Source organism: Ranitomeya variabilis, chromosome 3 (genome assembly GCF_051348905.1).
Source record: "Ranitomeya variabilis isolate aRanVar5 chromosome 3, aRanVar5.hap1, whole genome shotgun sequence".
Classification (NCBI taxonomy): domain Eukaryota; kingdom Metazoa; phylum Chordata; class Amphibia; order Anura; family Dendrobatidae; genus Ranitomeya; species Ranitomeya variabilis.
This window is the reverse complement of record NC_135234.1, coordinates 734,653,103-734,663,735: the sequence shown is the minus strand read 5'-3', so window position 1 is coordinate 734,663,735 and position 10,633 is coordinate 734,653,103.

Below are 10,633 nucleotides of genomic sequence, written 5' to 3'. Positions count from 1 at the left end.
ACTAAGCGCGGCCCTGCACTTAGTTACCCGATGTTTACCCTGGTTACCGGGGACTTCGGCATCGCTCCAGCGCCGTGATTGCAACGTGTGACCGCAGTCTACGACGCTGGAGCGATAATCATACGATCGCTGCGACGTCACGGATCGTGCCGTCGTAGCGATTAAAATGGCACTGTGTGACGGTACCCTTAGCTGGGTGCCCTGATACCTCATGGAACATCCCCAAATTTGTTTTTTACAGCTACACTCAGATGGCACAACCAACGGTTTCAAACAGTACTATGGTAGAAAAATGTAAGGAAAGTAACACAGGTAGTTGAGTGAAAGTAAGTGCAGGCCTGTCTGTCTGTGAGACCTAACTTGTAGTCTCCACATTTCAACAAATCATTGTCACACACCACTAAAGTGGTATCAATTTCCACAGAGTAGAAATAGTATAATAAGCCTCTGACACCTTCTACTACAAGCAACCCACCAGATAGAGACCCAAGTTTGAGTCTCCACATTTAAAAAATTGCTTGTAACATCAGCAGCAGTAGCAACAGCAGGCACAGAAGCCACAACAATGGTGGCACAGACTGCAATAACGGGAGATCAATGCATTACACTAAAAATGACATCATTGCCTAGTGTTCCCAGTCTGCGACTTGGGTGCAAGTCATTGGAGATCCATGACTTGTTCATTTTGATGAAAGTTAGGCAGTCTACACTTTCACGGGATAGCTGGATGAGCTTATCCGTCAGGACACCACCAGCAGTGCTGAAAACACATCTGAGAGAATGACGTCTGCCGGGCATGACAAAACCTCCAAAGCGTGACAGGCAAGCTCAAGCCACTCTTCCATTTTTGAAGACCAAAATGCAAAAGGATTCAACCCCCACGATGGCATTGATTTTGAGCTTCATATACTCCTGCACCATCCTTTCCAGTTGTTCACGTGTTAGGCTATGTGCACATGCAGCGCCCCAGAGTCCTGGTCGTTGCAGTACTGATGCTCCGCCACTAAGGGGGGCTATGGTACGTCTGATGGCACTGAAGGAGTTCACCTGACCAGGTATCACAGACACCAATACACTTCACAGTCTGGCCTCCAGGGGGAGCTAAGGGTACTATTCATTAGGCCACTCCTCACATCTGGTAAAACTGGGGGTTAGATAGGAAGTTAGGAAGAAGCTGACTGGGTTGGAACCAGGCAACATCCTGTGGCAGAGGGTGTTGCAGGGGAAGATTCAGGGGGGTCCCTGTCAGGGGTGGGATCCTGACAGAGGCCTAGCGAACAGAGAGAACGTTACGGGACCGCGCCTGCACTTCATTGCGGCGGTACCCCAAGAAAGGACAAGAAGCGAGGTTTATTGTGCTGAGTGAGAAACAAGATCAACGCAACAAGGAGAAACACCAGTAGGAGTCGTGCTGTAAGACGAGGCAACATCCTACTGAGGCGCGTAGCCGGAACGCCGAGGAAGTATTGAGCTCCAGGCCTTACTTCAAACCTACGGCAGGACAGTCAGTTATAGGCGGGCTGTCTCACTCAAATCACCTAAGAAGACATAGGGGGCAACAGTTGGAGAGGGGCGACACTAGGGTCCCGGAAGACCTCCGAGCCTACCCGTCACACGGGTGCATCCTAGCCATATCATCTGGGGGACGAAACAGAACATCAGAATCGAGTTGTGAGGGAACTTCAGAAACAGACACAATAGTTGTGGGGACTATCCCGTAAGCACAGCAGGGGAGGACCACAACACACAAGCGCTAGAAGGTAGGCACAGATTTCCACCTGCAAAGGGAACTCTGGAGGTGCCATTGGACCGACCGGACTTGCGCAGCCCGGTTAACCGTATTCCAGACCGAGGATACTGAAGCCTTCAGTAAAGAGGTAAAGAGACTGCAACCTGGTGTCCTCGTTATTTACTGCGACCTGCAGCACACCATAACAATCACCATCCCCTCCTTTCATTGGGCGCCCCACAGCAGGGTCACGGACCGGGTCTAGCCACCGTGACAACCCCAGAACAAAGACTCAGAGGCCCGGTACCGGGTACCCCTCGGCCCTGCGGCAGTGGGGGCGCTACACACTATACGGATTTGCTGCGGATCTTTCCACGCAGAAACGCTGCAGATCCGCACTGTGATGTACAGTACAATGTAAATCAATGGGATTAAAAAAATAGCTGTGCAGATGGTGCGGAAAAATCAGTGCGGAATTGCTGCGGATTTCAAAGAAGTGCATGTCACTTCTTTTGTGCGGATCTGCAGCGTTTCTGCTCCCCTCCATGTCAAAAATCCGCAGTGGCAAAATCCACAGAAAATCCGCATCAATTCTGCATAAAAACCGCGGCAAATCCGCAGCTGCGGATTCTGCCTGGAGATGCGGATTTTGTGCAGAAAATTCTGCACCTCTTTTCCTACGTGTGCACATAGCCTTAGACTTGTACTCTTTTCGGATAGTGCATGTGTTGGTCTAAAAAAATGAGTGAAATGACTCACAGAAATTGTTTGTGTCACTTACACTGCTGCTCTTTTTTTGCGATTACGCCTTGACGTTTCTGGGGTTGGACGTATAGAACTGCGATGCACAGTGTGCCTCACTGGTTTCTTGGGGAAAACTACTCTTAAAATTGTCTACAAGCGTGTTTCGATACTACAGCATGCATGCGTCCCTTTCCAGGGGAGGAAGCATCTGGCTAAATTTACTCTTGTACCGTGGATCTAACAGAGTGGCAACCCAGTAGTCAGCACTATTTTTAACCTTAAGAATACAGGCATCATGTTGAAGATAGTGCAACAAGAAGGTGCTCATGTGTCGGGCTCTTCCATGAGGTCCAATTCCATGGTGTGTTGGTGGGGGAAACACTCAAGCTTGCTTCCTCCGTCCCCTACAGCCAACAACAGACAGGGGTTTATTATCCTCTTCTCCTGACTGTTGCGCGTCCATCACCTCTTGCTCCTCCTCCTCCATTTGTTCCTCGGCTCCTACACCTTCACTGTCTGTTACCATGAGCATCGCTCGATCACTGTAAACCACCCTCCCATGGCACCTGCCTGTGCGACAACAGTCCTGAATTTGAGATAGTTATCCCTTCCACATCTTACTCTGCTTTCACCTCTTCTTCTGAGACTGCCACCTCCTCATGCAGAAAAGTGTGCTCCAGCATGTAGATGACCAGAATAGTGATGCAGATGACGGCATCATCAGCGCTAACCACCTTAGTAGTTATTTCAAGACGGTGCAAAAGAGTGCAGAGATCCTTCATCTGTGCCCACTCCGCTAGCGTGATTTGCACCATGTCAGTACTGCATTGGCCCAGGTTATTCAAAAGGACAAACTGCACCAGGGCGCGTCACTGCAACATGTGTCGAGTGGAGTTCCACCATGTCGGGCCATCGGAAATCAAACGGTTAACTGGTAGGCCGAAAGACATCTGTAGCAATGCAAGTCGATGACCTGCGGGGTGCGATCGCCAGAAGTGAGTACACAGCGACCAGGATTTCTGCAGCAGCGCATCCAGCACAGGATAGCGGCAGAGAAATTGCTGTACCACCAGGTTAAAGACGTGAGCCATACACAGCATGTGAGTTAGGTTGCCCTGGTGTAGGGCTGCCACCAGGTTTGCAGTTATTGCACATGGCCTTCCCTGGGTCCAGGTTCAGTGGAGACAGCCATTGCTCTAACTCGGCCTGGAAAGCGGTCTACAACTCTTGAGCTGTGTGACTGCGATCTCCAAGGCATATTAATTTTATCATTGCAGTGGGCCATGACTGCGCGGTGCGCAGAGGTGGGGGGGATTCTATCTGCGCTGATGGAACTTGTGCCTGATTAAGGAAGAGGTATAGGACACGGGTGGAGGCCCTAGATGAGGTGGAGGAGCCAGAAGCAGTGGAGGAAGTGTTAGATAGAGATTTGTTCCGCAAGCCTTGGGGATTCAAAGACTTGTGGAGCAGCCCCTTGACCTCCTGCCCCCTCAGCCACCCGGTGCCCAGTCAACAAGATGTAATGCCCCTGGCCCAGAGGCATAGCTAGGGTTTTGGTTCAGGGGAGGCGAAACTTCTGAGTGGGTCCCTAACCAGGTAACCTTGATTATAACTGGGTGACGCACCCGAATAGTGGAGGAGGACCTCAGCAGATGACAGCGCTGATGCTGAAAATAATCTCTATATAAAGACCACTATTGATATTACCACAGAACATATGAGATCACAGCAGTTACAGATAATGACTTACCGCTGCTGTTCTTTCTGATGGAGTTGTTCACTTTTCACGTCTTTTCCATCTGGCCCAGACCGACTTGGCTGCAGAGAATACAACAGACACATTTCACATTTTCAGCCATCACCATCTATTCCCAACCTGCACAAACTCCTCATCCTGCCGATACCCCAATACTGAACCGCTGCTGCCGTATGAGTCCCTATTGCTGCACCTATTGTGTGGCACTTTGTGCCCTCTAAATTCTAAAGCAAAGTTATCCTGTCCGCTCCCCCCATGCTCCGATCCCACCCCATACTTACAGAGCTTCCCGGTGTCCGTCTGTCTTCTCCACGGGCGCCGCCATCTTCCAAAATGGCGGGCGCATGCGTAGTGCGCCCGCCGAATCTGCCAGCCGGCAGATTCGTTCCAGCTACATTTTGATCACTGATGAAACCTATCACAGTGATCACAATAATAAAAAAAAAAAAAATAGTAAATGATCCCCCCTTATCACCCCCATACGTAGGGACAATAATAAAGAAAATATATATTTTTTCCACTAGGGTTAGAACTAGGGGTAGGGTTAGCGTTAGAATTAGGCAATGTGCGCACGGTGCGGATTTGGCTGCGGATCCGCAGCGGATTGGCCGCTACAGATTCGTAGCAGTGTTCCATCAGGTTTACAATACCATCCGCTGTGCCCATGGTGCGGAAAATACCGCGCGGAAATGCTGCGTTGTATTTTCCACAGCATGTTAATTCTTTGTGCGGATTCTGCAGCGTTTTACACCTGTTCCTCAATAGGAATCCGCATAAAAAACACTGGAAATCCATGGTAAATCCGCAGGTAAAACGCAGTGCCTTTTGCCTGCGGATTTTTCAAAAATGGTGCGGAAAAATCTCACAAATCCGCAACATGGGCACATAGCCTTAGGGTTGGAATTAGTTAGGGTTGGAAATAGGGTTAAGAATAGGCTTGTCGTTAGGGTTATGGTTAGGGGTGTGTTGGGGTTAAAGTTGTGCTTAGGGTTAGGGTTGGTATTAGGGTTGTGGTTAGGAGTGTGTTGGGGTTAGGGTTGTGATTAGGGGTGTGCTGGGGTTAGTGTTGGAGTTAGAATTGAGGGGTTTCCACTGTTTAGGCACATCAGGGGTCTCCAAACGCAACATGGCGCCACCATTGATTCCAGCCAATCTTGTATTCAAAAAGTCAAATGGTGCTCCCTCCCTTCCGAGCCCTGACGTGCGCCCAAACAGTGGTATACCCCCACATATGGGGTACCAGCATACTCAGGACAAACTGGGCAGCAACTATTGAGGTCCAATTTCTCCTGTTACCCTTGAGAAAATAAAAAATAGCTTGCTAATACATAATTTTTGAGGAAAGAAAAATGATTTTTTATTTTCACGGCTCTGCGTTGTAAACTTCTGTGAAGCACTTGGGGGTTCAAAGTGCTCACCACATATCTAGGTAAGTTCCTTTGGGAGTCTAGTTTCCAAAATGGGGTCACTTTTGGGGGGTTTCTACTGTTTAGGCACATCAGGGGCTCTGCAAACGCAACGTGACGCCCGCAGACCATTCCATCAAAGTCTGCATTTCAAAACGTCACTACTTCCTTTCCGAGCCCCGACGTGTGCCCAAGCAGTGGTTTACCCACACATATGGGGTATCAGTGTACTCAGGAGAAACTGGACAACAACTCTTGGGGTCAAATTTCTCCTGTTACCCTTGGGAAAACTAAAAAATTCTGGGCTAAAAAAAAATATTTTTGAGGAAAGAAAACACATTTATTATTTTCATGGCTCTGTGTGATAAACATCTGTGAAGCACTTGGGGGTTCAAAGTGCTCACCACACATCTAGATTAGTTCCATGGGAGGTCTAGTTTCCAAAATGAGGTCACTTGTGGGGGAGCTCCAATGTTTAGGCACACAGCGGACACCATGTCACGTTTGGAGAGCCCCTAACGATTGGAGCTAATTTTCCATTCAAAAAGTCAAATGGCGCGCCTTCCCTTCCGAGCCTTGCACCCTAAGGGTACGTGTCCACGGTCAGGATGGCCGGCGGTATCGCCGGAGCGGCGAAGCCGCTCGGCGCTAAGCCCCGCCCCCTTTCTGGGACGCGATGATGCAGGATGTGTTAACTGTACACATCCGGGATCATCGCACCCTCTCATAGCGCCCTGTGATATTACTTGCTGCGACGCAGCGTCGCCGCAGGTAGCACGGACATGCTGCGATCTAAAAGACATGCAGCATGTCCGGAGTCGCAGGGAAGTCGGATGCGTGTTTCCACGCATAGTGGACATGGGATTTCATAAAATCCCCTCCACTATGCTGGAACATCTGGACGCTGCGTGTTTGACGCTGCAGCTCTGCGCAGCGTCAAACAAGCAGCGTTTACTGACCGTGGACACATACCCAAACAGTGGTTTACCCCCACATATGAGGTATCGGCGTACTCAGGAGAAATTGCCCAACAAATTTTAGGATTCATTTTATCCTGTTGCCCATGTGAAAATGAAAAAAATTGAGGCTAAAAACTTGTGTGAAAAAAAGTACTTCATTTTTACGGATCAATTTGTGAAGCACCTGAGGGTTTAAAGTGCTCACTATGCCTCTAGATGAGTTCCTTGGGGGGTCTAGTTTCCAAAATGGGCTCCAATATTTAGGCACACAGGGGCTTTCCAAACGCGACATGGTGTCCGCTAATGATTGGAGCCAATTTTTTCAAAAAGTCAAATGGCGCTCCTTCACTTCCGAGCCCTGCCATGCACCCAAACAGTAATTTACCCCCACATATGAGGTATCAGCGTACTCAGGACAAATTGGACAACGTTCGTGGTCCAGTTTCTCCTTTTACCCTTGGGAAAATAAAAAAATTGTTGCTAAAAGATCATTTTTGTGACTGAAGTTAAATGTTCAATTTTTCCTTCCATGTTGCTTCTGCTGCTGTGAAACACCTGAAGGGTTAATAAACTTCTTGAATGTGGTTTTGAGCACCTTGAGGGGTGCAGTTTTTAGAATGGTGTCACTTTTGGGTATTTTCAGCCATATAGAACCCTCAAACTGACTTCAAATGTGAGGTGGTCCCAAAAAAAAAAAAAAAAAAAAAAAAAAAAGTTTTGTAAATTTTGTTGTAAAAATGATAAATTACTGGTCAAATTTTAACCCTTGTAACTTCCTAGCAAAAAAAAAATAAAAAAATATCGGATTACGTACCGGTAATGCTCTTTTATAGAGCCCACGACAGCACCCACTGAGAGAGGGGATCCGCCCCTGGGAACAGGAAACCTACAGAGAGATAAAAGGGGCGGCCCCCCCTCGCTCCTCAGTTGTTTTACAGAGAATAAGGAGGAACCGCCGCCAGGCTTATTAGTTCAACAGGTTCAGTTATATATACATATTTACAACTTCATAGCCTCTTACTCTATTATATACATCTCCCTACAAGACACCACGTGCAACTAAATAAAGAAAAGGGAGGGAATCGAATGGGTGCTGTCGTGGGCTCTATAAAAGAGCATTACCGGTACGTAATCCGATATTTTCTATTCGCCACGACAGCACCCACTGAGAGATTTACAGAGATTATAGATTGGGTGGGTTAACTGAGTCAAGAACCGAAACCCCAAAGGTTAGATCAGAAGCAGCAGATAGGTCTAGTCTATAGTGCTTATAGAAGGTATTAGGCGAAGACCAAGTTGCAGCCTTACATATAAGGTGTATTGGCACGTTCGCTCTTTCTGCCCAGGAAGTCGACACGGCCCTAGTGGAGTGTGCTCCGATATGCAGAGGAGGATCTCTTCCCTTAGATTTGTACGCCAAGATTATAGCATCCCGGATCCAGCGCGACAGTGTGCACTTTGACTCTGGATCCTTTGTTTTTCCCCTGGAAAGACACAAAGAGAGACCTACTCTCCCTCCAGTCCCTAGTTCTTTCTATATAGGTTAGAATAGCTCTTTTAACGTCTAGGGTATGAAGCCTAGCTTCTTCTGGAGTCGAGTGGTTCTCATAAAAGGTAGGTAACAAGATCTCCTGAGACCTATGAAAACTAGTGGCTACCTTAGGGAGATAACATGGATCTGTTTTTAAAACTATTCTGTCAGAAGTCACTGATAGGAATGGAGGATCTACTGATAAGGCATGGAGATCACTCACCCTTCTGGCAGATACTAATGCCACTAGTAATATCGTTTTTAATGAGATATGCTTCAGAGAGGCTGTCTGAAGAGGCTCAAAAGGGCTTTGTGTCAATGCATCCAGGACTAACGTCAGATCCCACTGAGGAATCTGTGGTACTCTAATAGGTTTTGATCTCTCGCAAGCAGAAATAAACCTAGATATCCATCTATTGCCTGCAATATCAGAATTAAATAGAGCTCCTAGAGCCGAAATTTGGACCTTTAATGTGCTAACCGAGAGTCCCAAGTCCAGACCCTTCTGTAGAAATTCTAATATTGAGAATATAGGAACTTCCGAAGAGAGTTGTGCAGTATGGAATTCAAGAAATTTCTTCCAAATCCTAACATAAATTCTGGTAGTGGAAGGCTTTCTACTCCTCATGAGGGTATTTATTAGCCCCCTAGAGAACCCTCTAAGCTCTAGTAATTGCCTCTCAAATTCCAGACAGTCAAGTTCATTCCTTTCACTTGAGGATGTAGGAACGGCCCCTGAGATAGAAGGTCTTTGGTCTGAGGCAGAATCCAGGGGTCTGAAATTGACATCGCTCTGAGCCACGAAAACCATGGCCTCTTGGGCCAGAATGGGGCTATCAGAAGGACTCTTGCTCCTTCTTCCCTTATCTTTCTTATGACCACTGGCAGTAGATTCCATGGAGGGAATGCATAGGCTAGGTCGAATGCCCATGTTATATGGAGGGCATCGAATATGTCCGGATTGTCCTCTCTGCATAGAGAGGCGAACATCCTCACCTGACGGTTTGCTCGTGTGGAGAACAAGTCTATCTGGGGTACACCCCATTTGGCTGTTATTAACTTGAACACTTTCCTGTTGAGCATCCATTCCCCCTGATGCAGAGTGTGGCGGCTGAGGAAGTCTGCACGAAGATTGTCTATGCCTCTGATATGAACTGCCGACAAGGATAGTAGGTGACCTTCGGCTAGCTCCATGATGTCTGAAGCAACTCCCATAAGATTTTCTGACCGAGTACCTCCTTGACGGTTCAGATAGGCCACTGCGGTTGTGTTGTCGGAGAAGACCCTTGTGTGAGAGCCTCTCAGCTGAGGGAGAAAGTGGAGCAGGGAATAAAATATAGCCTTCAACTCTTTTACATTAGAGGAATTCTCAAGCTCTGCATAAGACCAGAGACCCTGGGCTACCTGATCCTGAAAGTGTGCTCCCCAGCCATCGGGACTAGCGTCCGTGGTAACGTTAGTGGATGAAGTGATAACCCATAAAACTCCCTTAGATAGATTGTCCCAATCTAACCACCATGCAAGGGAGTGTATTACATCTGACGTTAGAACGACTGTGTCATCCAGCTTTCCTTCCCTCCTAATGTCCTCTTGTAATACAAATTTCTGTAGCTGTCTAGTGTGGAATTGCGCCCATTGGACAGCGGGAAGACAGGAAGTCAGGGAACCTAATAAAGACATGGCATTCCTCAATGACATACTACGCTTACTGATGGCTATACTCACTTTATGTATTATGGTGGTCTTTTTCTCATCAGGAAGCCTACATATCTGGTCAACTGAGTCCAATAGGAACCCCAGAAATTTCTGACATGTCACAGGCTGGAGCCTGGATTTTTCCCAGTTTATAATCCAGCCCAGTTTTTGCAAAGAAAATACTACTTCCCCCAACCTCCTCTCACACTGTAGGGAATCTCTACCTACAATCAACAGGTCATCTAGATACGGAATTACTAGTGTGTCCCTTACTCGTAGGAAGGACATTACCTCTGATAGTAATTTGGTAAAAACCCTTGGAGCCATGGATAAACCAAATGGCATAGCCCGGTATTGTAGGTGACAGACCTGCCCCTCTATAACCACTGCTACCCGGAGAAATTTTTGGTGTAACTGGTGTATGGGGAGATGGTAGTAAGCATCCTTAAGATCCAATACTACCATGTAACAATTTGGAAACAAATTTTTAATAGCTGAACGAATAGATTCCATTTTAAATGTTCTGGGTTTTATAAAGGAATTTAATTTTCTCAAATTGATTATGGTTCTGAAAGAGCCGTCCGGCTTAGAAATTAGAAATAAGGGGGAGTAGAAGCCCTTCCCTATCTGGGATGGTGGTACTTTTATTAATACGTGTTTGGATATGAGGGATTTAATTTCCGTTTCAAGGGCCTCCTGCTGAGGCCTAGATTTTAAGGATGTAAGAAGGAAGGAATCCGGAGGTGTTTGGATGAAATCTAAAGCGAGGCCTGAAGAAACTAAATTGATGGCCCACGGATTGACCGTTATTTC